We start from the raw sequence: 22,404 nt of genomic DNA, 5'->3' as shown, positions 1-22,404 counted from the left end.
ATTGTGTCATTAATCCACCCAAGACCCATCCCCACTGCAAATCAATATTGTTGTGGACATTAGAGTCATCCAGCAACAGTGGAAACTGCCAGTGTTGATTCTCTATCCTGTATCGTAATATTGTCTTAGAGTGAAAGTGCTGTCATGTGCTGTCAGCGTTGTCAATTATTGTAATGTTGGCAATATTATCATGAGTTGTCAATATCCCAAAGAACTAGTTATGCAAGTAATCCTGCCAAAGTCCCTATGCTTTAGACTTCAATTCTTAGTATTTCAGTGGCTTGTTCCCTCTTATAAGGAAGCGGAGAAGAGATGAACATCACTTTAAAATGTTTTATTTTAGTAATATTACATATTGCATTATTAATACTTTTTTGTCTATGTAAAAACCATTTATTAAGCACCTTCTCTGGACCAGGAAATATGATGGATGTGTGAGGGATACAGGAGTTAACATCACAGTCTTGGGCTCTTTTTTAAAAGATTCTATAAGGAAGTAGAAGATATACTTTTGAACAATTATCAACATTATAAAGACAATGGAGAATTATAAAATATGGCATTTTCTGGATGATTGGAGGAACTGATCTAGTTGTTTCCGTCAGGAAAGACTTCTCTAGGGCAAGTTGAGGGAAATGATTGAAAAGAAATCAACATTTGAGGAAAGGAAATGCAAAGGAGCAACAAGAACTAAATCCATGAGGTAGGAAAGTGTTTGGGATGTTTCAGGAAATAAAACTAAGATCAATGTGCTTGAAGTGTTGAAACGGGAGCAGAGAATTGACTTCGATGTTGCCAGGCAGATAAGCAGGAGCCAGATCAGACAAAATCCAGCAGGACAGATAGAAGAGTTTTTTCCTAAGGGACAAAAGGAAGTGATCCTAGGGGGCTGAGAGGGAATGAGAAGATTTGTGTTTTAAGTAAGTCCTTCTGCCTATAAAGATTAGATTAGAGACGATTCAAGACAATTGGTTAGGAGGCTGGTATAAAAGTCAACACAAGGCATAACACATTAAGTGAAGGCATTGCACCAAGTGGACAGAGTCTAGAGATATCAAGATGGTACAATTAGCAAGATTTAGTATTAGTAATTGATTGTATCAGGGTCCTAAAAGAATGTGTAAGCGTGAAACCCTGATTCCTGAGCAAGCGAATAGAGAGTGGTGACCTTTACTGAGACTGCTTTCGATGCACCTAGGTGGCAGCAAATGTTCCCCATGGAAGAGTCTTAACATTTTCTCTACAAATCTGGACATGGTCCCTGGTTTCGCAGCTTTGGTAGTCTTCTCAGGAGTATTCAGAAAGTGTTTTCAAATCAGAGGATTGAATAGGGTCCAAACTATAATGCAGTCACTTAGAGATTTCTCATGTGGGGAATTCATTGGTTCAGAAATTCTTGACCACCATTTGAGTGACCTCACGGGAGCAAAAGCATTCTTGTGCTCAAACAGAAGTTTCAGAACGCCTGATGCAGGATACATATAGTGTTTGGAAGGAAGATGTAATTCGTGTCAAATTGTGTCCCGTAGCTCTCTCGTTCTCTGTTTCCTGGATTTTCAGTGAATATCAGGATTCATTGTCGTTGAAAGACTTAAAACCCTTCCGATTTACTTTCCCTCTTCTTCCTTTATGGAGCATCTTCTTTTTCTACCGTTGCTGAACACGATTCACCTGGTATAAACACCAGATACATTCCTCTGTCCCCACAAGTCATTTCCCACTTCCAGATTCTGTATATTTTACATGACTTTCAATGCTTAAATTTTAAGTCTTTTTTCCCCATTACTCGATGTACGATATTTTGCTTTTCATAAAAAAAGACATGTTGTTGGTGATGTTTCTCTCATTGTACTGCCGATGATCTTAGACAAAGCTAACCCCGCAGAAAGCCCACTAGTCATTCTTTGCTCTTACCTTCTCACTCACATACGTGAATCCCCTCTGTGAAGCTCTGCATTTTTTTCCCTTTTATATCTTGATGTTAATATATAGTAAGACTATATTCCTCAAATGTATCGTCTATGTGTCTGACTTATGTATATAAAGCAATGATATAGCAGCATATGTAGATTATAAATAGATCATAAACATTAGCATGTAATTGCTTAAATTATGCAATAGTACTAATGATAGAAAATTCGTATTAATCGATATTCAATTCAAAATGTACATACTTGTTGTCACCCACCAGGCATATTGGTTCTGAACTGCAGGTTACCCACAAAGAGGAACTGAGTGCCCTCCACACTAAAAAAAAAAAAAAAAAAAAAAATTGGCATGGCCTGACAATTTCCTCTTCAGTGCACTGTCTCTTTAGGATTCATTAATTCTCTTCAAAGAACAGGATCACTTTTGTAAGGTCTAAAATCAGAAGTCCTGTCCTCTACATAGTCAATCTGTTTTTCTTTCCATCCAACACTGAATTTGTGTGTTGTAGTCTCCATTTAGAAGGCTCTAATGATTAGTCTGTGTTTTCAAAAACTGTTCATACAGTATAGATTAGATGATTCCTCTCAAATCCTTATCTAACACTTTCTAGCAATATTGATCTGACTAATCTCCAACCCTAGAGAATTAAGGAATTGTTTTAGAAATGTTATATCTTGACTTTCTTTTGCATGTTCACGATCAATCCAGGTGAAGAATTTGTCCTAGAGTTTGAAGCCAAGGGGTAAAGCTAGATATGTCTGAATTTCTACAGAAATGTTATTATGAATGTTCCCTGTGCCTCCATTTCCTCATTTATAAAATAAAGGATTATTAAAAAGACTCTAAGACCACTTCTGGCACTAACTTCATATGTTTCTATCATCTTGATTTACACACATATTAAAAGAAAATAGGAAAAAAATGCATTCATTATGCCATCTTCATAGCTACTTTAAAATTTTCTTGACATGATTTGTCATCTCTAAAACTTTGGTTTATGTTTTATAATTGAAAAACACATGAGACTAAATGCTATATAAGTACTTTTCACTGCTTACATCAAAAATTGGTAGTCATTTTCTTTCGACAGTTTAGAATACCATATTTATAAGATCTATTCATAAGGATTTAACATCTAACAAGCTGTAACAATCACATAGTATATATTATACAATGTCAATAAAAATAGTATTAGAAACCAATTAATTCTAGGGTTACACTATAAAATGTGGTTTTATCATAATTACAACCTATCAAAGTCTGCATCATCTAAATCTTACTTTGATTCATTTCCAAATAGGTTCATGTCACAAGCAGTAAATTTATTACATAGAAGTGTTATTTTACGTACTCACGTGCGTAGGGACCATTTCATTGTTTGGTAGTAGAGTCGTGGATTATTTATTTGATGGTTTATTTTTAAATAAAATATATTTTTTACAATGAAGAAGAAATAGAATATACTTTTATGTTCACATTTTTTCTAGATGTCCACCAACAATTTTTAAAAGTTCTATAAATGTCCAATATGAATAATATATGGTCTAAATATTTCATCTGAAGAAAACAGAACAGTTCAAAATACCAGCTCTTTTTAGCTATAGGAAATTCAGAGATTTGTTTAAAAAAACAAACGAAACCCTCAATCCAGTGCTAACATGGCATTCTGACAGCAATGTCCCCCAAAGCCAAGAGTCATTTAGTGAGAAAATAGCTAATAAATATAAAGTGGTCCCCCTTCCCTGCCATTTCTTTGTGATCAGATCTTACTATGTAATGAAGGAAACAATACTATTATTACGTGCTCATGAAGTGTCTGTTTTTTATTTCTCTTGTAATTTATCTTCAATTGAACTGATATTGATTTCGTGGGGAAAATTGCATAATCTCCAAGGAGATTTTTAAAGGACTAATCTCAGTTTGTGCTTTATTTTTTTCCTCTGGTTTATTCTTCCCAGTGATTTATCTACCTAATAACATTATAGATAAAACCTGGTCTTTCAATTTATTTCTTCAAGAGCTGTTCATGTTTGAGCACGCTTTGTCCTTAATTGCCTGGGGATTTTTCGATAGCCCTGTCTTTAGTGGTCTGAAACAAGTTGCAATATAAGTAATTAAGGCACTGAGCAACAGAAGTCTACAAATTGCTGTTTTGCTTCTGTGTGATATTTAACTAATTGCTCATTGCTGTGCAAACCTTTAACTTCATAGATGTCATGACTTTAAAGTGAATAAACATTGCTTTTATATTTATTAAAATAGTGTAGTGTAATAGCGAATACTAAAGCTTCCAAGGACATTACAATATCCTCTACTATATGCTGTGCAGTTTAATTTCAGACTGTTGAGATTATCAATCATTCCTTAGAAAACTGTAAAATAATCTGACTTCTACAGAGAGAATATAGGATACAGTGAAAATCAAGTTGCCAGGGAATTAGAGAATTGGACTCTAGATCATCCCTGGCTGGCGATGCTACCTTTTCTTATGTGGTCTTCTTACCTCATCAGTAAAATTAGAGATTCCATTAAATAACTGTAAATGGACTTTCTAGCAGAGTGTCTTCCTGGAAGACTAAAAAGGATTTATGTGGAGTGAAATGAACGCCCAGTAACATTCAAACATTATAATCAAAGTATGTACTTTGCTACTCAGGGGTAGTTTTCTGAAAAATTCTTAATTAGATGTTTCTTTTTCCCTTAAATATTGGCTTATTAGCAAAGCTTTTCTCTGAACTTGAATATTAAAGTAAAATTCTTGGTCAGTGTGGCCAATGCCGCTGAAGGGAATCATTTTATTAGCGGTCAAAGGAAGTATGGCCTTTGTGTCTACTTAAAACATATTCAAAAAATAGAATGTATGAACTTGTTGTTAAGGTCACAGCAGGCCTTGTGAACTTTGTTTCTGCCTGCTGTTTATTTTTTACTGTCATTATTTCCCTTGCAATTTTGTTGCAGCTTTTCTCCCCTCTATGGTTTCGCGTCTGCTGTAATAACAATGCCCGCCAAAAAACAAATCCACAATGCGTAAACAGCAATGGTTCTTTTAACCTTCTATCAAAGAAGAATTTGATTCCTTGCAAGGCGTTTTTTTTTTTCTGCTTTCCTAGGCCTTTAAAATGACCTTAATCTTCAGCCATAATTTGGCATCGTCGCTGCCTGTAACAGAGATGTCAATATGAGAAGGCACTCCTTTCAACAGTTTGCATCCTGGAATAATCTCAAACTGGGTTGGCTTCATTTCTAAGAAGGCTGGCAGTTGAGGGCAAGAAAGATATACTTGAAGCATTCTTTAAAGGTTTTGTTTGTTTGTTTGTTTTGTTTTGTTTTTAGTTTCCAGCTAGAAAAGGAAAACAGAGATTTAAATCCTAAGCGGACGTTATAAAAAGAGAGTTCTTTCAAGCAAATAACATTATTCTTATACAAAGACATATGAAGCTTGTTTTCATCTGTACCCACCTGGGGTGCTGAGTTTGCAGAGCTTCTCGACAGACACTTGAGGTTTTTATCGATGGGAATCATGAAGATTTGGAGAAATCATATATTAGCATAATGGAAGAGAGATAACTTCTTTTATTTGGCCCTTTCAACCATCTGGTGTAAAATTCTTTTTTTTACTTTTACAAAAGAAAATTTGTTTATAAAATTGCCACTGACTTCTAAGTCATCCATCTTTATTGGAAGACTGATTCTTCATACCACTAGGTGGCAGTGTAGTCACATACTTATTCATCTGCTAAATGCAAGGGCTTCTGGCTACTGTTAGGTTTTTAAGCACCTCATGCATCCTAATATCCATGTCTCCTTTATTCAAAGGGCAAGCATATCTGTACTTAAATGATATACTCTATACATCGAGCTCTGTGGAATTTCCACTTACGTTTGCTCTTATTTTCAAAGAAAACCTCAAATGTTCAAGAAAATATCACAAGTACCATGCAGTTCTTTAACTATTTTTATTTAAAATGCTCAGTATGAAAATGTTTTTATGACAACATGAAAAATAAAAAAAACTTGAGAGATGGAGTTGTCTAAAAAATTATTCTCAACTCACAAAAATAAACAAAGCTTCAATCCATTTCTCGAATGTTTTAAAAGAGTAAATGAGCATACATGATTTAATCTTAGAGATTTACAATGCTTAGAACTTCACTATGTGAATTATCTAATGTATTTATTTAAAATATTTTCTACATTACTTTCCAGAAATAATTATGTTCAGAAGAATGCATTTTGTACTGCTGTAATTTTAGTATGGTTTGGAATAATTTATGCAGATCATTATAGAGTCTTCTCTAGAAATATCCTAGTTTCATAAGAACGGATGTAGTCTCTTGGATTGCTAGGTAGAGAACCTTGTCGTATCCCATTTCGTGTATTGTTGGCAGACGTCCACCTTCCAGGATGTCTTTACCGCCTTCTTTGACATACAAAGTGCAGTGTCCGCAATTTGGACACACACACACACACAAAATCGATAAAATTATTTCCTGCTTCTCATCACTTTCCTTGTACTGAAAAGAAGAGAAAATAAAATCCAAGCCCTAGGAGGTACACATTATCTGATTAAACTTTTTTTTTTTTTTTTTTTTTTTTGCATATGCCATATTCAAACTTTCTTTATTTGGCTGCCGATACAGCCTTATTGTGATACTTTCTGGAGAAACTGGTCTGGAGAACACTGTGGTAGAAAGACTCACTGCTCCTCCAGCTGCACAGGCCGGAGAGGGAACAGATGTTTGCAGTTTCTCCTTTAGGAGTCACCCCTTATCTGCCTCCCTTTCCTTGCACCTCGCATACGTTTTCACAAGGGAATTCTGCCTTTTGGTGGGGTCTGGGGAAGTGTTCTGTTCTGTTCCACAAGATAGAATCCGTTGGAAGGAAGAAGCGTAGAAAAAGACAATGGGGAAAAGCTAGACTATTATTTATTTTGGGCTGACTAGAATATTTTTAGGACTACACAGGCGTTAGTTAACAGGTTACTGGAGTTGTTCCATTTTCCTTGGTTTGCTCTCTTTAAAGCATCAATCCCCTAGGCTTTATGGAGTCCCTGATTTCATTTTTCATCTCTTCTTATAACCCCCATCGCCCCCTCCACACACACATTTACTTCCTTTTATTTACAGGTGGGGAGTGGTAATGAGGGAGGGAAGGAGGCATCTCAAATTTCTGCAGAAGTTTCTCTATTTGGTTGTCTCGGGCACGTGGCTTCACCTGTGCTCACAGCGCCCCCTGGTGGCAGAATAGAAAGAACGCAAATGTGCTCTGAAATCTAATGCTCTACTGCTAATATGCGTTATGCCCTATTTTAATCCTTTTTAATCTCATTACTTTTGAGTTAGGTTTTATCAGAACATCTTTTATATTTCTATAAATAATTTTAAGATTCATTCTTAAACTCATGCATCAGGCATTATCAGACATCTTAGGGAGGCAGAGACAACGTGGAAGACACAAGAGCCCCTGACGCACAGCATGCTGTTTCCCGTTCACAACCACGCCGACTCCTGCTGGCATAGGGGAGGACGAGAGAGGGGTGCTTGGATAAGGTCACTACAGCTCTTACTTTTTGGTGTTGTTCTCACTGGGTTTATAAGGCATGTGTTAAAGATAATGTATAAACCAGAATGTGTAATTTATCCCCAGAGAACAGTTTAAGTCCTGGGGAATTCTGGCATGCAACATAGAGGGGCACATAGATTTTCTTTCATCTCCATATTTCATTACTCTAGTCATTTAAATTTAATGCCCAAACAATTGACTTTTCAATATTTAAATTCCCCAAATTGAATGACATGACCACCTGCTCACCTGTCACATTTTGGCTTTTTCTAAAGACTTTCATTATTTATCTACATTGATTGGATGACCTTTGCCATCCGGTTGCTAGCCTTTAAGAGATTTAAGTCTTCCGTAAGTATAATCTGGCTGCATTCTTCCCCAAATTAATTAGTATTATTGGTCTCCTGTCATATATTTATGAATCGTGCTCCCTTTCCTTTTGCACCTGCTCTGACTCATTTCAAGGCTGTGTTATCCTAATAAAATACAAAGTTTAACCTTTACTGTGCAACCTAATGAAAAATGTACTAATTTTATGAAACTAAAATTTAATACATTTCTATCAGGGTAGAATGCTTGCTTGTATAATGTAAGAATATTGTAAACATCAATTACTGCATAGCAAACAATACATAGCAAAATTTGCAAAGACCATAATGCAATGCAAAGTTGATTGGAATGAAAGTAATTTTCTGTATTTTTTTCTGGCTCTGAAATGCAGAAACACTATAACATAGCTTCAAAGGGCCTTGATTTGTTTTAGTTCACTGAAAAGTTTCCCAGCACTAAAGTTATGTTTTGAGCTATCTCAAAATTCCCAGACTTTACAAGGAAGAATAATAAGGCATATAAAACTAATACAGTTAGAATACTGAAAGAGTATTTAATACAATCCCTTCATGTAGGAAATTGGGAAATAAGAGTGCAATACATCTAAGGAAATTTGTAAAGATAATTGAAGGAAGTGTTGATGTATGAATTTCCAAACAGTTTTCCTAAAGTCACTAAGTAAATGACGTCCTGCTATGCTCATGTATGGACACTTATCTAAAGCAACTGTGAAACTTGGCTTTGAAGTCCACTTTACATACATATGTCTGTAGGACCATATCTTCCTCCTCAAGATGTGGTATCAGACTTCAGTAAAGAGAGAACAGCACATCACTTTAAATAAAGTTATTATTTTATTTTTAATGTAATGATTATATCCAATTTTTACTTGTGAATAACCAGTCATACTCTATTTTAGAATCACGAAATCAAAACATCTGTTTGTTTCTTTTGCACATGACACTGTTAAAACCTTGCACTACAGCACCGCTGTCCTCTGCAAGCTAATTCATCATAGACCCAGTGAGTAAGGTGCTATATCAAATGCACAGTAACAAGCTACTTAAAATATAAAATAACATGTCCACTTTGCTGGCTTCTAACTCATCATATCGTATGCTATCAAATACTAGGTAAAATTTCTATTTCTGGACATAAAATTTTGTCTTTAAGGAGAGTTTAGCTCATCAAGCTCCCCGAGAGTCTTGTCTTTGTTTTGTTGGTTTGTTTTCCTGCTAAAGGCTTTGCTTCTTTGAGAATGGGCTGCTGATCCTGCCAAAGCAGGATTGGCTTGTTCTTATATCTATTTAATAACTTAATGTGTGGCTAAGAATTTGGGACATGGGATGGAAGCATTTTGATAGGACCTAAAGGAGAGTTATTAATATATTGCTAGGACCTGGTGACCCCAAGCAGGCAGAAGGGAATGGGAGCCCGTGAGAGGGCAGCCGCGGGTCTGAGAGCACTGAGCACTCAGAGGTTTGGGTGGCGTTACTGATAACAGTGGGGAGAAGAGAACTCAGGTAGGACAATCTTCATGTACATTGCCGTGTTACCATTGACCAGAATAAAAAAGCAACCACTAATGATAGTTTCCAGGTCTGGTAACCCCCAAAATATATACCATAAGTGGAACACTCGAAGGTATTTATTTCTGCCTCAATTTTTCCACTTCCTCCAGTGACTGTTATTTTTACTGTGACCTTGTTTGGACTCCTACCACCATCTTTATTCTCAGTCCGGAATTGCCCAAATTTACCTTAATTTAGCCTTACTTATGGTTGCTTTCAAAGAAGGGAAAAGAGGAAGATCGATCACATATCTTGAAGACCACATCATTACTATGTTCAGACAAGTGTTTTTGTTAGCACCGTTTTACAAAACATGCAGCTGAAAGTCAGTGAATTTAAGAGACTTGGCCAACACCACCTCGCTAGAACCAACACTTCTTGTTTTTCTCTGCATAGTTGTTTCCAAGGTGCAAGACTGTCTTATTTGCAATTTACCAGTCTGGACTAACTGCACCAAGAACTCATTGATGCTCAGAATGTTACAGTACTTCTTTCACTATACTGCTTAAATATGACCCTCATGAATTCAAGATTGATTGCTAGAATGACCGAACATATATTGTAGGCATTGGCGAAAGACACCAATGAGTGTTTGCTATCTTCTTTATGTGATATTAGTTTACTTATCAAACACTATTAATATCTACTATTCAGCAAGCAATAGGGACACTGAGAAGTGACTTGTATGTATGTAGAGAGGAGAAAGAAGGGATGGATTTTAGTAATTCATCATCCTCCTTAGCCCTCCCCAAGATTTCCAGAAAACTTAAAGTCTAGTTAAAATTAGGTAAAAGCTAAGAAGCAAGACTACTGTGATAGTATCTTACTGCAGATCTTCAGCCTGGAAGCAAAGTGCAACTTAACTTTTGTGAAGTTATGTTTTCAGGGAGTTATATTTCTAAACTTTCGCAGGCATTTTATATTGCATAGTGAGTAGTCTCAAGGTTAGTTGTGATATACTACAATCTTCGTGTTAGTTTTTAAATTACATTTGCCCCAAAGATTTCAGATCATCCTATCACCAGTACTTCTTTCTTAAGTGGGCAAAGACAAGGGAGTACCAACAATGGGAAGGTAAAGTCTATTATTTCTAGAAATAATGAGGACTAGAAAACAAATTTTAAAATTTCCAGAGAAATCATATTTTTTCAAAGGCACGAAAAGCATGAAAAAAAACATGCTTTCCTTTGACATAAACCTTGAACTTTGATGGATCATTAATGGATTAATAGATCATTATTGCTCTGGTATAAACCTTTAGTTTAAGATTCTGAAATTGTTAGGGTAATGGCTTGATTTGTCTTGTGTTTCTGGGTAATACAGTGACCTTTCCTGACTTTGAATCTCTGGATGGCCTTCTGAAGTCTATATAGTAGGATTCAGGCAAGGAAAAGCAGTTCAAAGATGATTCAAGTGATAAAACACCATGAAAGTCATCCTAGAACTCAATTGTTTTAACTCCAATTTCAATGACTCTGAAGTTTGCTTTTGGAAATTTTGTTGGCCATGTATCTTCAATCTCACATTCTCATTTGCCATACTAACTTGGATCAAAGTAGGTGTGGAAATTTTAATGTGGATATTATGGTATTTACCCTATAGTCAAAGAGAAGAAATGTTGAGTCAGTTCCCTGAAATAGCTTAGGTATTTCAGGTAATGTCCTAAAACTGTATTGACTCTTTTATGTATTATTAATGCTTCTATGGCTTAGAAAATTTAACATGCATCATTATCCCATTTAGTGCAATGGATATTTTCCCTTGTGAGGGTATACGGCATATGTAGCAAATAAGCAAAATAGATGAAATTCATAATGCATTGAACTGTGCTCTGTTGCTCTATTGAGTGTTACTCCATGGACAGAAAGAATCCAGTCACCTGGATTCAAAGCACCTGGTCAATTAATAGAATTTTCATTTTGCAGAAATCTGGTTTAATGAAATTTACACACAATACATCTACCTTGTCAAATGCTAACTGAAATATTATATCTTTCCACCAGAAATATTGTTTCTTCAGCCCTGCCTATAGCTTCCCTGATGTACATATAGTTGGCCTAGGGTGGGGATTTCAAGGGTGACAAATGTCATTTACATAATAAATGTTACTCTCATATTCAGTTTCAAGGATTTCTTTTCAATAATTTAGAAAGAATTAATAATATATTTATAACACGTGCTAGAAGTAGGGTAAAATTATTTATAAATGCTTAATAAATGTTTGATAACGCTTTTGCCATCCATGTTATAAATGATAAATGGGTGACTTATAGATACCTTGTTAAACATTTATACCCACTGATGATGGTTATTCTATAATAGCTTGAAAAAAATATTAAAAGAGTGAATTACCATCATACGTACATTCTAAAAACCAATTGCAGCCAAATATGTAAGGTTTGAAGTAGTTTGTAGGAATTGTTGGGCTATTATAGCTGATGGTATTTATTCAGTGCTAGTCGTTTCCTTTGCATAATACCATATACACTAAGATAGTTTCCCTTTGCCCTAAATTCCAAATCAGTAGTTGCAAAACTCTGGCTATGTCCTGAGATATCACTATTATAAGGAAATTACTTTTACATTCAAATATAATCTCCCAAATGTACTTGTCTATGAGAAGTGAAGGTGGTGGCAGAGAACTAGGGACCCCTAAGATGATTTTTAATTCAGAATCCACACCCAATTCATTGAATTTTGTGAAGAAAGCTGAGGAGTAATGAGTGAGAGAAGAGGGCTCTTGCAGATTAGTTGGATCAACTCTGGGCAATCATTGGGTTTACAGATGTCTCATCCAGTTCTCTCTTGCATTCCAGAAAAATGAGGAGCTAAATTACTACCCTGGTTTATAAAATGAGTGTAGCCACCCCCAAAACAATCCACATTATTTATACTGTGTGTATGTGTGTGTGTAATGCTTTATGAAACTCATCCAGCATTTTTGTTTAAACCATCCAATATCCTTATCTAAATCCATATCTGATAAAGTTATACTCTTGCTTATCTTTTCTCAATGGCTCTCTGTTGATTTCAAAATGGTGTTTAAACTAATTTGCATTTTAACTTAGACAGGGTGCCAGGATTGTAGATTGGGAGTTTCAATTTAGGCACCAAAGATATATCAGATACCAAAGATGTGTGAGATAGATCTAAATGCAGATTTATTTGGAGAGAGATGTAGCTGTCATGTGAGTTCTACCAGCTCAAAAAGGAGGAGGAGTGCGGTGCCACCCTCTCAATTCATGTCCAGTCTGAGGTGCTGTAGAGGGGACCTCTCCGAGGACTCGGTATGTGTGCATTTGTTTAGTCTAAGGATGAAAGGCTGTGGCTATTGGCCTAACGCAGAGGGCAGAGTGTGAAAGAGTTGCTGCCTCTATCATCTTCTCAAAGGGACCTGAATTCTGGGGAGAATTGTGAAGCCATCCATAGCAATGTTAATCTGGGTTATGCGAAAAGGACCTTGTTCATGGGCTATTGTACTGAAGGGCAAGTGGCTCCAATAAAAAGAGGGTGTGGAGGGAACTCGACCAGCCAATTAGTAGTGTGGGAAGCAGTCCTGAAAAGATAGCTTTAAATAGCGACAGGCACTCATTTACTCATCCTATTGAATCAGGATTTAGGCAACTGAAAATACTGATTGTGCACTGCATGGGGAAGTGTGGTGGGCAAATTATTAGCGAAGGCTTTCCTATCCACAGTGCTGTGCTGACTCAACACACAAAGACACACGCGAACCCAGCCTCAGCATGCTTGTGTTTATTAGATTGGTAAAAACAATTCAAAAGCTTAGTAGCTGTATAGAAATCGACCTAAGTATAGAGAATAGCAGCAACATAAAACACACCATGTTACTGGAGTGAATTTGAAAGAGTTCAACCAGATAAGGAAGAGTGAGCATCTCCATGGACAGGAGAAGCAGGTGAAAGCTATTGATAGAGGAAGTGAAGATTTAGAATAGTTAAGTGAAATATTCAAGGGAGGACATGTTATATTTAGCATGGAGTATTATCCTGAGATATGAGAGAATGGTTCATTTGTGGTAATGAAAAATGGGCTTGCTTTTTTGGAATAAAAGCTAAGAGACTGAAGAATAAGAAATTCAAGAGTTGACTATGAACCATATAAGATTAGCAATTACCTCTCTCTCCTCTGAATTCACATCTCATGTATTATCTAAGTTATTTGTCTTGTACCTACCAAGAACTGTCTTTCCTCATTAATATTATTTAAGTTTTTGTCTCCTTAATTCAATGATAAGCTTTTTGAGAGTAGAAACTGCCTGCTTTTCTTTGCCTGATCCCAAGGCACCAAGCACTGGGCTGGGTACCTAGCAGGCATGCAGTAATTATTTGTGAATTTCAGGATTAGTCACAACATCATGTGAAGACAGTCACTTTTGTTTCTTTACTTAGCTATATCGGAGGCAGTTGCAGTAATTTATTCAGGCAGGTCAGGCCAGGACTCTGGCAGACCATGAAAATGGAAATTATGGGACTGACTTGAGAAATATGGAGAAAAGCATCAGTTGAATTTAGTGACAGACTGGATAGAATATGACAGAAACTCAGGTGCCATTTTGGAAAATGCCAAAAGCATGGTTGAGGGCAAAATCACCTAAGCAGGTGTCTTTATGCAATCAGGCAGTGCCACGAAAGATCTAGTTATCACAGGAGGCTTTTTCTCTGTCTCTTTCCTGGCTTGCGAATGCTGTCAAGCTACATTAGCACCAAAAGCAGTTAGATTGCAATGACCTTTACTAATCCACCGCATTTATGTTTGTACTTTTCTTGCAATAAATGTAACATTACAATTATTAATGTCAGCATTTTCTTTGGAAACAGTGGTGAACTCATTAAGAACACTGCCAGGTGTTGCCAACCCCAGGTGTGAACCTAGTGGTTAGTGAGATGTAAATAACGCTTTATGGAAAATTTGCAGTCTAACGAATTAGCAGCCTCACACAAAGCCAAACTAGTTTCCCATGATTAGCTTCATTGCACTACTAGCTGCTTTTATGCAGGTCAAATAAAAACGTAGCATATGCCCCTCCTTTTAGGATATAAATCAGATTAGTATCTACCTCATTGCCCGCTGTTTCCAAAGATAGCTGTCAGCCTTTCCAAAAAAAGGTTAAAATATCTACACTGAAGTGCATGTCGGGGCACTTGGTATTATTTTACTACTTCTCTCTGAGACGCATGTCCTGTTAGTAGTGATGTGTCTTGTCCAGCTGCTAGGATATTTGTCATACCCTCTGCAGCTTGCATATTACATGCTATTTAAGGGAATGGCATCTGCTGGTGGGGGTAGAGACCAACAATACTTTCAGATCTTTGTTCAACAGCTGCTGAGTGGCTAGCAGCTGTTTTGAGGTTCCTTTCCTGGTTCAGATGCTGTTTTCCATTTCTCTTCCTGTAATCTCTGAAACAAATGTCAACATGATTACCATACAAGAAACAGTAAGCATTCTGGGATCTTGAAGTCCAGATGAGCAAATCTGCTGGGCTACAGTGACTGCTTCTTATTATTACCTGATACAGTCTTTAAATGCATACCGACACTTGAAGGGTTTCTGTATTCCCATGAATGCCATGATAACACTCACAACAAAGGAAATGTCTTTATGTGCCATGACAACGGCAGTAAACATGTGGCACTCAAGAAACATATTTGATTAATGTAGTTTATACTTGATAACTTTTAAAACAGTTATTTTTACCTTTTTTCTTTAGCCTAAGATTTTTGCAGTATTGTAGACTGTGCATTTTTACTTCCTTTGATGCCCCTTTAGTAAATATAGGTATTAACCGAGATGATTTCAATGAAATAGTTGTACTGTAGAAGTCTGCTACCTACCTACAAGGTCTTGGACAAGTTACATGTCCACTCAAGGAAAATAGGGTAATAATTCCAACCTTATAAGATTGTGGTGAGTGATGAATGAGATTTTATGTAATTAGCAATTTATACTAAGTAGAGTATGTGTTCATAAATGCTGGTGTCCTGCTGTTTCAGTAAATTAGCAAGCAGTGTAATATGGTGCAGATTTTGGGTCTTCAGTAAATACGCATTGATTCACGATAGATTATGTTACCATTGCTGTTCATTTATGTATGTCCATCATCTCAAGTGTCTTCCTTGCCCAATATTCTCATCCTCACCAACAACAATCTCAGGGAGCATTCACGTTTAGGGAAGAAGACTGAGTGCCCTGCTGCCGTGTCATCTCAAGCCCTGTGAAGGTGTAGGACAAAGGAAAACTGAGATGAAACTGGACTACCCAGCTCTATACAGTAGATTCAATAATGCATTTGTTCAGTGTGCATGTAATGTTCCTCAATGTGGGCTCAGCACTGTGTTAAATGTTATGTATAAAAAAGAAGGCATTTCTTTAATCCCAAGGAATAAACTGTTGTTTTAGTCCATGTTTTGTTGCTTATACCTGAAACTGAGTAATTTATAAAGAAAAGAAATTTATTTCTTACAACACAGAGGCTGAGAAGTCCAAGGTCGGGGGGCCACATCTGGCGAGCCCTTCTTGCTGGTGGGGACTCTCTGCAGAGTCACAAGGCACCACAGGGCATCTCAGGGTGAGGGTGCTGAGTGTGCTAGCTCAGGTCTCTCTTTCTCCTCTTATAAAACCACCAGTCCCACTCCCATGACTCCTTGTTCCATTAATCCATGAATGGATTAATCTACTAACGCAGGCATAACCATCATGACCCAGTCACCTTTTAAGGGCCTTACCTCGCTATACTGCCGTAGTGGGGATTGAGTTTCAATGTGAGCATTGGAGGAGACAGATGTCCAAACCGTAGCAACCATCTACTGTAGGAATAAGACACTTCATGTGCTGTAGTGGAAGGAGTCTTGCATTAGGAGTGGAAGAACCTGGATTTCAATCTGAGCCCAACATTTCTAGACTGACTTGTGAACTTGAAGAAAATCACCATTTTTTAAGGTTCAGTTTCCTCATCCATGTAATGTAACTATAATAATAACAACCCCTTTGACTTTACGATATTGCAAATATCAATTTAGTAAATATAGGAGGAGATTCCCTGTACACTGATTGAGCCTTTCCATGAGAAAGATTTAGCCACATGAAGGCAGGGACTGTGGTTTTCATTTTATCACCTTATACCCGTGTCTCAGGGCTGTGCACCTAGTAGACTTTCAACAAACATTTGTTGAGTGAATGGTTAGATGAGAGAGCCATAGTCATTTTATGCATAGTTATTGAATCAAACTTTACTTAAACTTCTCTCATGGATAGATCATTTATAACATTCTTTCCTATAGACTAGAATCATAAATTCGGAAGAAATGAAAAATAGCAGGTTCAGGTTAGTCTTGGAAAAATTCATTGAGTTGTCTTAAGTCAGTCCTGGAAAGATGTACTGTAATTTTTATAAAACAATTTATAAAATACCTATGTAAGATTTGCTATGTGCCATTGTTCATTTACTCCTCATAATAACTCTATAAGGGAGGTACTATGACTATCTCCGTTGTATAGAAAATTAAATATAGTCACAGAAAGATTAGGCACCTCAGCTTCGGTACCACAGCAAGGTGGCCCCAGCAGTCCGGCTGCATCTTTGTAACATTCTGCCACACTGCCTGTCTCTGCACGGCAGACTGTTGTACATGATGGGCATGTGAGGGAGAGACAGAGTTTTTTTAAAACCATTGTCAAAGAAAGAAAGGAAAATGGTAATGTGATTGAGAGAAACCAAGAATGGGAATTTACTTTAGTGAGTAAACTCTTTAGCACAAAATAAAAGCCCTTTATAATCTAATCCCTGTCTACTTTTATGCCTTCGCTTTATATCTCTCCTTCTCAGTGTTTACTGTTGCTTCTGAGCCCACCCCACATCCCCGGCCTCACACACCTTTTACCAACACTGAGCTCAAACACCACTTCCTCTGTGACGGTCTCCCACACAATGGGGAGAAGTAATAGAGAGAAGCAATTTCTTCTCTATGTTTCTATAGTACTTTTGAGAACTTTATTATAATGATCATACCATGTTGCCTAATGATCACACTCATCTTTGAAAGCTTCATATTGTTGAAAAAATAATTAGCCTTAAGAAATGAAAGGGTACTATTTTCCCTACAGAGGGTGAAGGCATGCTGTCTTCCATCTTAGTTATTGAGACTTCCTGTAATAATGAAGATTGATAATATCTTAAAACTTATTCAGTCTTTCTCCATCCTCTATCATCTCCAGTTAGAAATAAGGACATCTCGGCTCTGAGAAAAAAACAACTCAGTTCTCAAGTTTACAGAACTTGCTTGTTATAGGACTGCTCCTGGGTGGATACACATTAATGAAATATATTTTGCAATACAATGCTAATATTTATTGACCACTTACTATGTACGAAGTAGGTGCCAAGCACTCTACATGAAAGTCATATTTATTCATAGTATTATCATTGCTAAAACTACCTGAAGAAGTAACTTGTCCAAAATCATATAGCTAGCAATGCATAGGACCAGGACTCAAACACAGTCTAATCCCAAAACTTAAGCTTTTTATCTCTTTACTTTAGGGCTCCCAACTCTACTTATTCCTTTACAATAAGAGAAAAAAAGGGAAATATCCATATTGTGAAATTCTAATCACTATCAGCACCCATAAAAGGATCTGTGTTTAAGTCAGTAGGTTGGTTGTTACTTATGTTATTTATGCAGCCAGTGCCATGGGAACGGAAACTCTTAAAGGAGAAGGCAGGAGATAGCAGGAAAAGAAGTTCACCAGTGGAGCGAGTGTATGGGTAGAAAGGAACAGAGGGGACCCTTTCTGCTTTGCAAAACTCTGGAAATGTTGCTAGAATAGAAATATGACTTCCAGTATGTGCACTGAACAGAAAGGAACATACAAGTGGTTTGGGGGGAGGGGGTCTATTACTACTTGTTTTTAGTACTTTATTCATGAAATCTTAAGACAGAAAGTGAAGACATGCATTATTTGCAACAAATATTCAGATTTTTGTTATCTGCTCCTTAAACATCACAAAGCACTCTGTAAATAGGAGCTGCCTTACCCAATCTAATAAATAGGGTCACTAGAGGCGATACAATTAGATGAAGAGTTTAGCAATATCTCAGGTCTTTGCTCTTCTAATCCCTGGGTGGAAAAGTCATTGATAAATTCTTCAGAAGCTTTTTTCTGTTTTGTCTCAGATCAAAAGTAACAGTGAGCTACAGGAATATTATACTTGGTAATCGCAAAACTAGGGACTGGAGGTAGGAAGTCAGCTTGGATACCATGGAAGCTTATCCATGGTACAGTAGTTGTAAGACTAAGACACAAGTATTTAATCAAGAGAGTGGAGAGGTTTCTTTTCACGTGAGTATGTAGCAAATCAGGGGAATTTCTGCCTGAAAAGACAATTTACTGAAGTCCCATACTTCCCTTGCTGTAAAAGGTAGAGGCACAGTGAAGGACCTTCTCGGGAGTGACATCTGAGCTTGTGAGGTTTACTTACTTCACACAAACTTGTGTATAAGTGACAGCTGCTGTTTTACATAAATCAATTAGTTTAAATGCCATTTTTCTTTAAACTATTTGTGAAATGTCCTCATAAATCTTTCCCTTCCCTTTTTAGTGGAAGGGAACAGTACAGTAAGAAAAAATAGTCCTGTTAGCTCAAGTAGCAGGGTCAGCAAATGCCAGGTCTTAATGGATTTTTTTTTAACATCTTTACGATGCTACCCATTGCTCACCCTGTGCTTCGGTAGTTGAGAAATATGGCAATTATTAGCCAAACAGACAGGATCCCAGGGCTCTAAATGCACAGAGACTATAATTTTCCAAGCATTAGAGCCCATATCCTGTTGTCCTCAGTACTCGGAGGTCACCAGCACTTTACTCCAGGATTTACATTTCATCCTTTGTGACAAACGGACGTGAGACCTTTAATGGATTCCATAGTGCCCATTTTGTACTTCTCCTTTGTCCCTTACTTGCCTCTCACGGGCTTCACCCACAAGGAATGGAATTGTCTGTCTGGGAGCAGAAGGCATGGGGGTGAAGGCACAGGATAAAGACTGATTTGGATTCAGTGGGGAAAAAAAAAGATGACTTTTAGAGATGACATTCATATTTATCTTCTAATCAGAGGCTTGGAAGATTGAGAAAAAATTATTTAAGGAGGTGATGCATTTTATGTTTATTATTAAAGAAAACTTTTATTGTATTTTTAGGTATTATAGTTGTTTTTTTGATGAAACAAGTTTAATTACATAAATCTTTTTCTAAATAATCATAAAAGGGGGTGTATATCAAAATGAGCAATTTGATTCAATTTCATTTATTTACAAGATAATCCTATTAAAACACCAATTAATGTAACCTTTAAACATTCGTGCAATATAATAATTATTTCACCATCCATCCAATGAATGTAGCAAATCATTTTATTTGAAATAAAATGGAACATTGACAAGGAAGAGGTAGATAATACTTCATTTCTGCCAAGCTATTATTTAGCATTTTTAAAGCAAATCGTATAAGCCTTCCAAGAGTCTTGCCTTACTATCTAAGGAAGATAATATATAAAAGTAAGATGTTTGCTCAGGATGTTATCTTTGTTCCTTCAGTCCCTGGGATATTCTTTAGGGCATAATTGCTGCAGAGAGTAATTTTTCATAAATAGTATATGATGTATTCTATAGCGTTGAGATGAAATTCATGTTTAAATATGCAGAAAGATAGACTAGTATGTAATGTTTGTTTCCAATTTGTTCTTTTTCAGCACAGCAGGACACTAATAATAGGGCAGGGAAAGGATACAATGACTTCTCAAGGTAGCTTCCAACTCTTGTTTCCTACTTACTATAATATGAAGTGGCAAGCCAATTGAAACATACAGGAAGTGTTTTGAAACAAAAAGAACACGTTTGTTGCAAAGGTTCATATATTTGAAATTTTTTCTATAAAACAGTAAGGCATTTTTTATTCTGTCTTTGGCAAATCATTACTACACCTGAGCTGATTTTTCTATAGGTGGTCTTTAGTATGGCAGTAAGCTCCCAGGAGCTGCTGGGTAATTCTTAGTTGGTCTCAGGCTAATTGTGCACAAAAGGCATGGTGGAAGAGTGTGCCAGACAGGAGTCTGCAGGGCTGCTTTTTCCCATTGTTATTTTAAGATGAGTCCATTGTATGAGCTCGGACAAGATAAGAACATTATCTACATTCATTCGTGTATACAGCCAGGGACTACGGCTGAGGACACAGTGGCCTCATAGGTCTAACATTCTAGTGAAGGGGGATGGAAAATAAATGCATATATGAATATTTAAATAAGATCATCACAAGTTGCCATTGGTGCCCCAAAGGAAATAAACTTGCTGCCTTGAGAGAGAATGAAAAGGGTGTATCTGTTTTAGACTGTGTATTTCCAGGACATATCAATTGGAAATTTTTAAGTGCGGAGAGACCAAAAACCACAACATATGATAACATCTGGTCAACTTCTCTCTGGAGCTTGTTGCAAGACTGCTATGGGGTCATAGTTGTGGAAGGGCTTTAAAAAGTTGAAAATGAAATGTAAATGTACAATGTTATGAACATACGAGAGAGTAGAAGGATGGTTTTTCTTCATTATTCAGAGGATCGCATGCATGCATATGAGCAAGCTTAGTCTTCCGCTAGGATAGAAAAGGGGATGGAACAGGATTCAGGAAGTGACTTCAAATCCAAGAACTTTGTTTGATAATGCAATCGGGCACCATATGCTATCACCTAAAGCCTAGCTCTGTTATTCTAGTTTATTAAATTATTTGGTTTAATGTTACTATTTAATATACTAAAATCCATTATAATATAAACACATGCAATTTTTCATATTCCTGAATTTTATCATAGGGTTATTTAAGTTTTTAAAGATTTAATAAACACTAATATAGAAAACCAAGCAGAAGCACAAAAACATTTTTCTCTAACAGCAGGACCCATTTAATTTAATCTTAGAATATATGATTTATCCTTTAAGAGGGACACTATTAGGAAAAAAAATGAAAAACATTGTCCATGGCCATACATTACTATAAAACAGTGCATTTGAATATTTTAAAGACATTACATTTGGTCCAAATAGAAGTAGCTTTTTTTCTTTTGTTGACGATATGAAACATATGCTGGGAATATGAGCTGTAATTAAGCAGTAAGAGACAACAGGATGTGTGTGTTATGTTGGGAGTGTGCCATGCACTGGGCGTGTAAAATGTGAGGCCAAAAAGAGAGAAGCCCACAGCCACCATAGTGGTGGCAAAATTCCAGCCCAACATATGAGCATATGCCTTGTAGCAAGCTTTTGCCATATTAACGTGTCCTCATTATAAACACTATAGTTTATAATATTTTACTTGCTGCACTCTATACTGTAGGAACATGTTAAATCTTTTTAATTTTAGCCAAACTCAAAAAAACGCAAATTCCATATTGAGACCTTTTCTTTTCTTTAATGTTTTAAAGCGGTTTGCTTTTACTTCATTTCCTATACGTTAAAAATATGCTTCAGTTGGGAACGTAGCTTCTCTACTAAATGCCAAAGTATGCTAAGTACTGAAAAGTACAGAGGTGATTTGAACTCAACAGGGAAGTGCTAACTCAGAGCTAACTCAGAGTTAAACTTTGAACATTTCAGCACAACTGAAAACTAAAGTCATTTGTTTTGCTTCTCCAATTTCAGAAAATAGACTTGACCCTCTGAAGTTCTTAAATAAGACAAACATAAATCTTATTCTAGGGACCTTTTGAGCTTTTAAAAATGGTGCATAAAGTAGTAGGACACAAAAAATTTCAAATTTACTATTTTCTTGTTACATTTAGGAATATGTTTTGAGAAATAGAAGGTGATTTGTCTTTTACTTTAATTAACGTTGTGGTTTTGATTCTGAGTCAGAAAATGACATAAGCAAATTATTTGCCTTTCAACCAACTTCTTTAAAAAGGCACTGTGGCAAGGGAGATCTTCAGGGAGAGTTTTAAGAGTTT

Source organism: Propithecus coquereli, unplaced genomic scaffold (genome assembly GCF_000956105.1).
Source record: "Propithecus coquereli isolate 6110/MARCELLA unplaced genomic scaffold, Pcoq_1.0 Scaffold374, whole genome shotgun sequence".
Lineage (NCBI taxonomy): Eukaryota > Metazoa > Chordata > Mammalia > Primates > Indriidae > Propithecus > Propithecus coquereli.
This window is presented reverse-complemented; position numbering follows the sequence as displayed.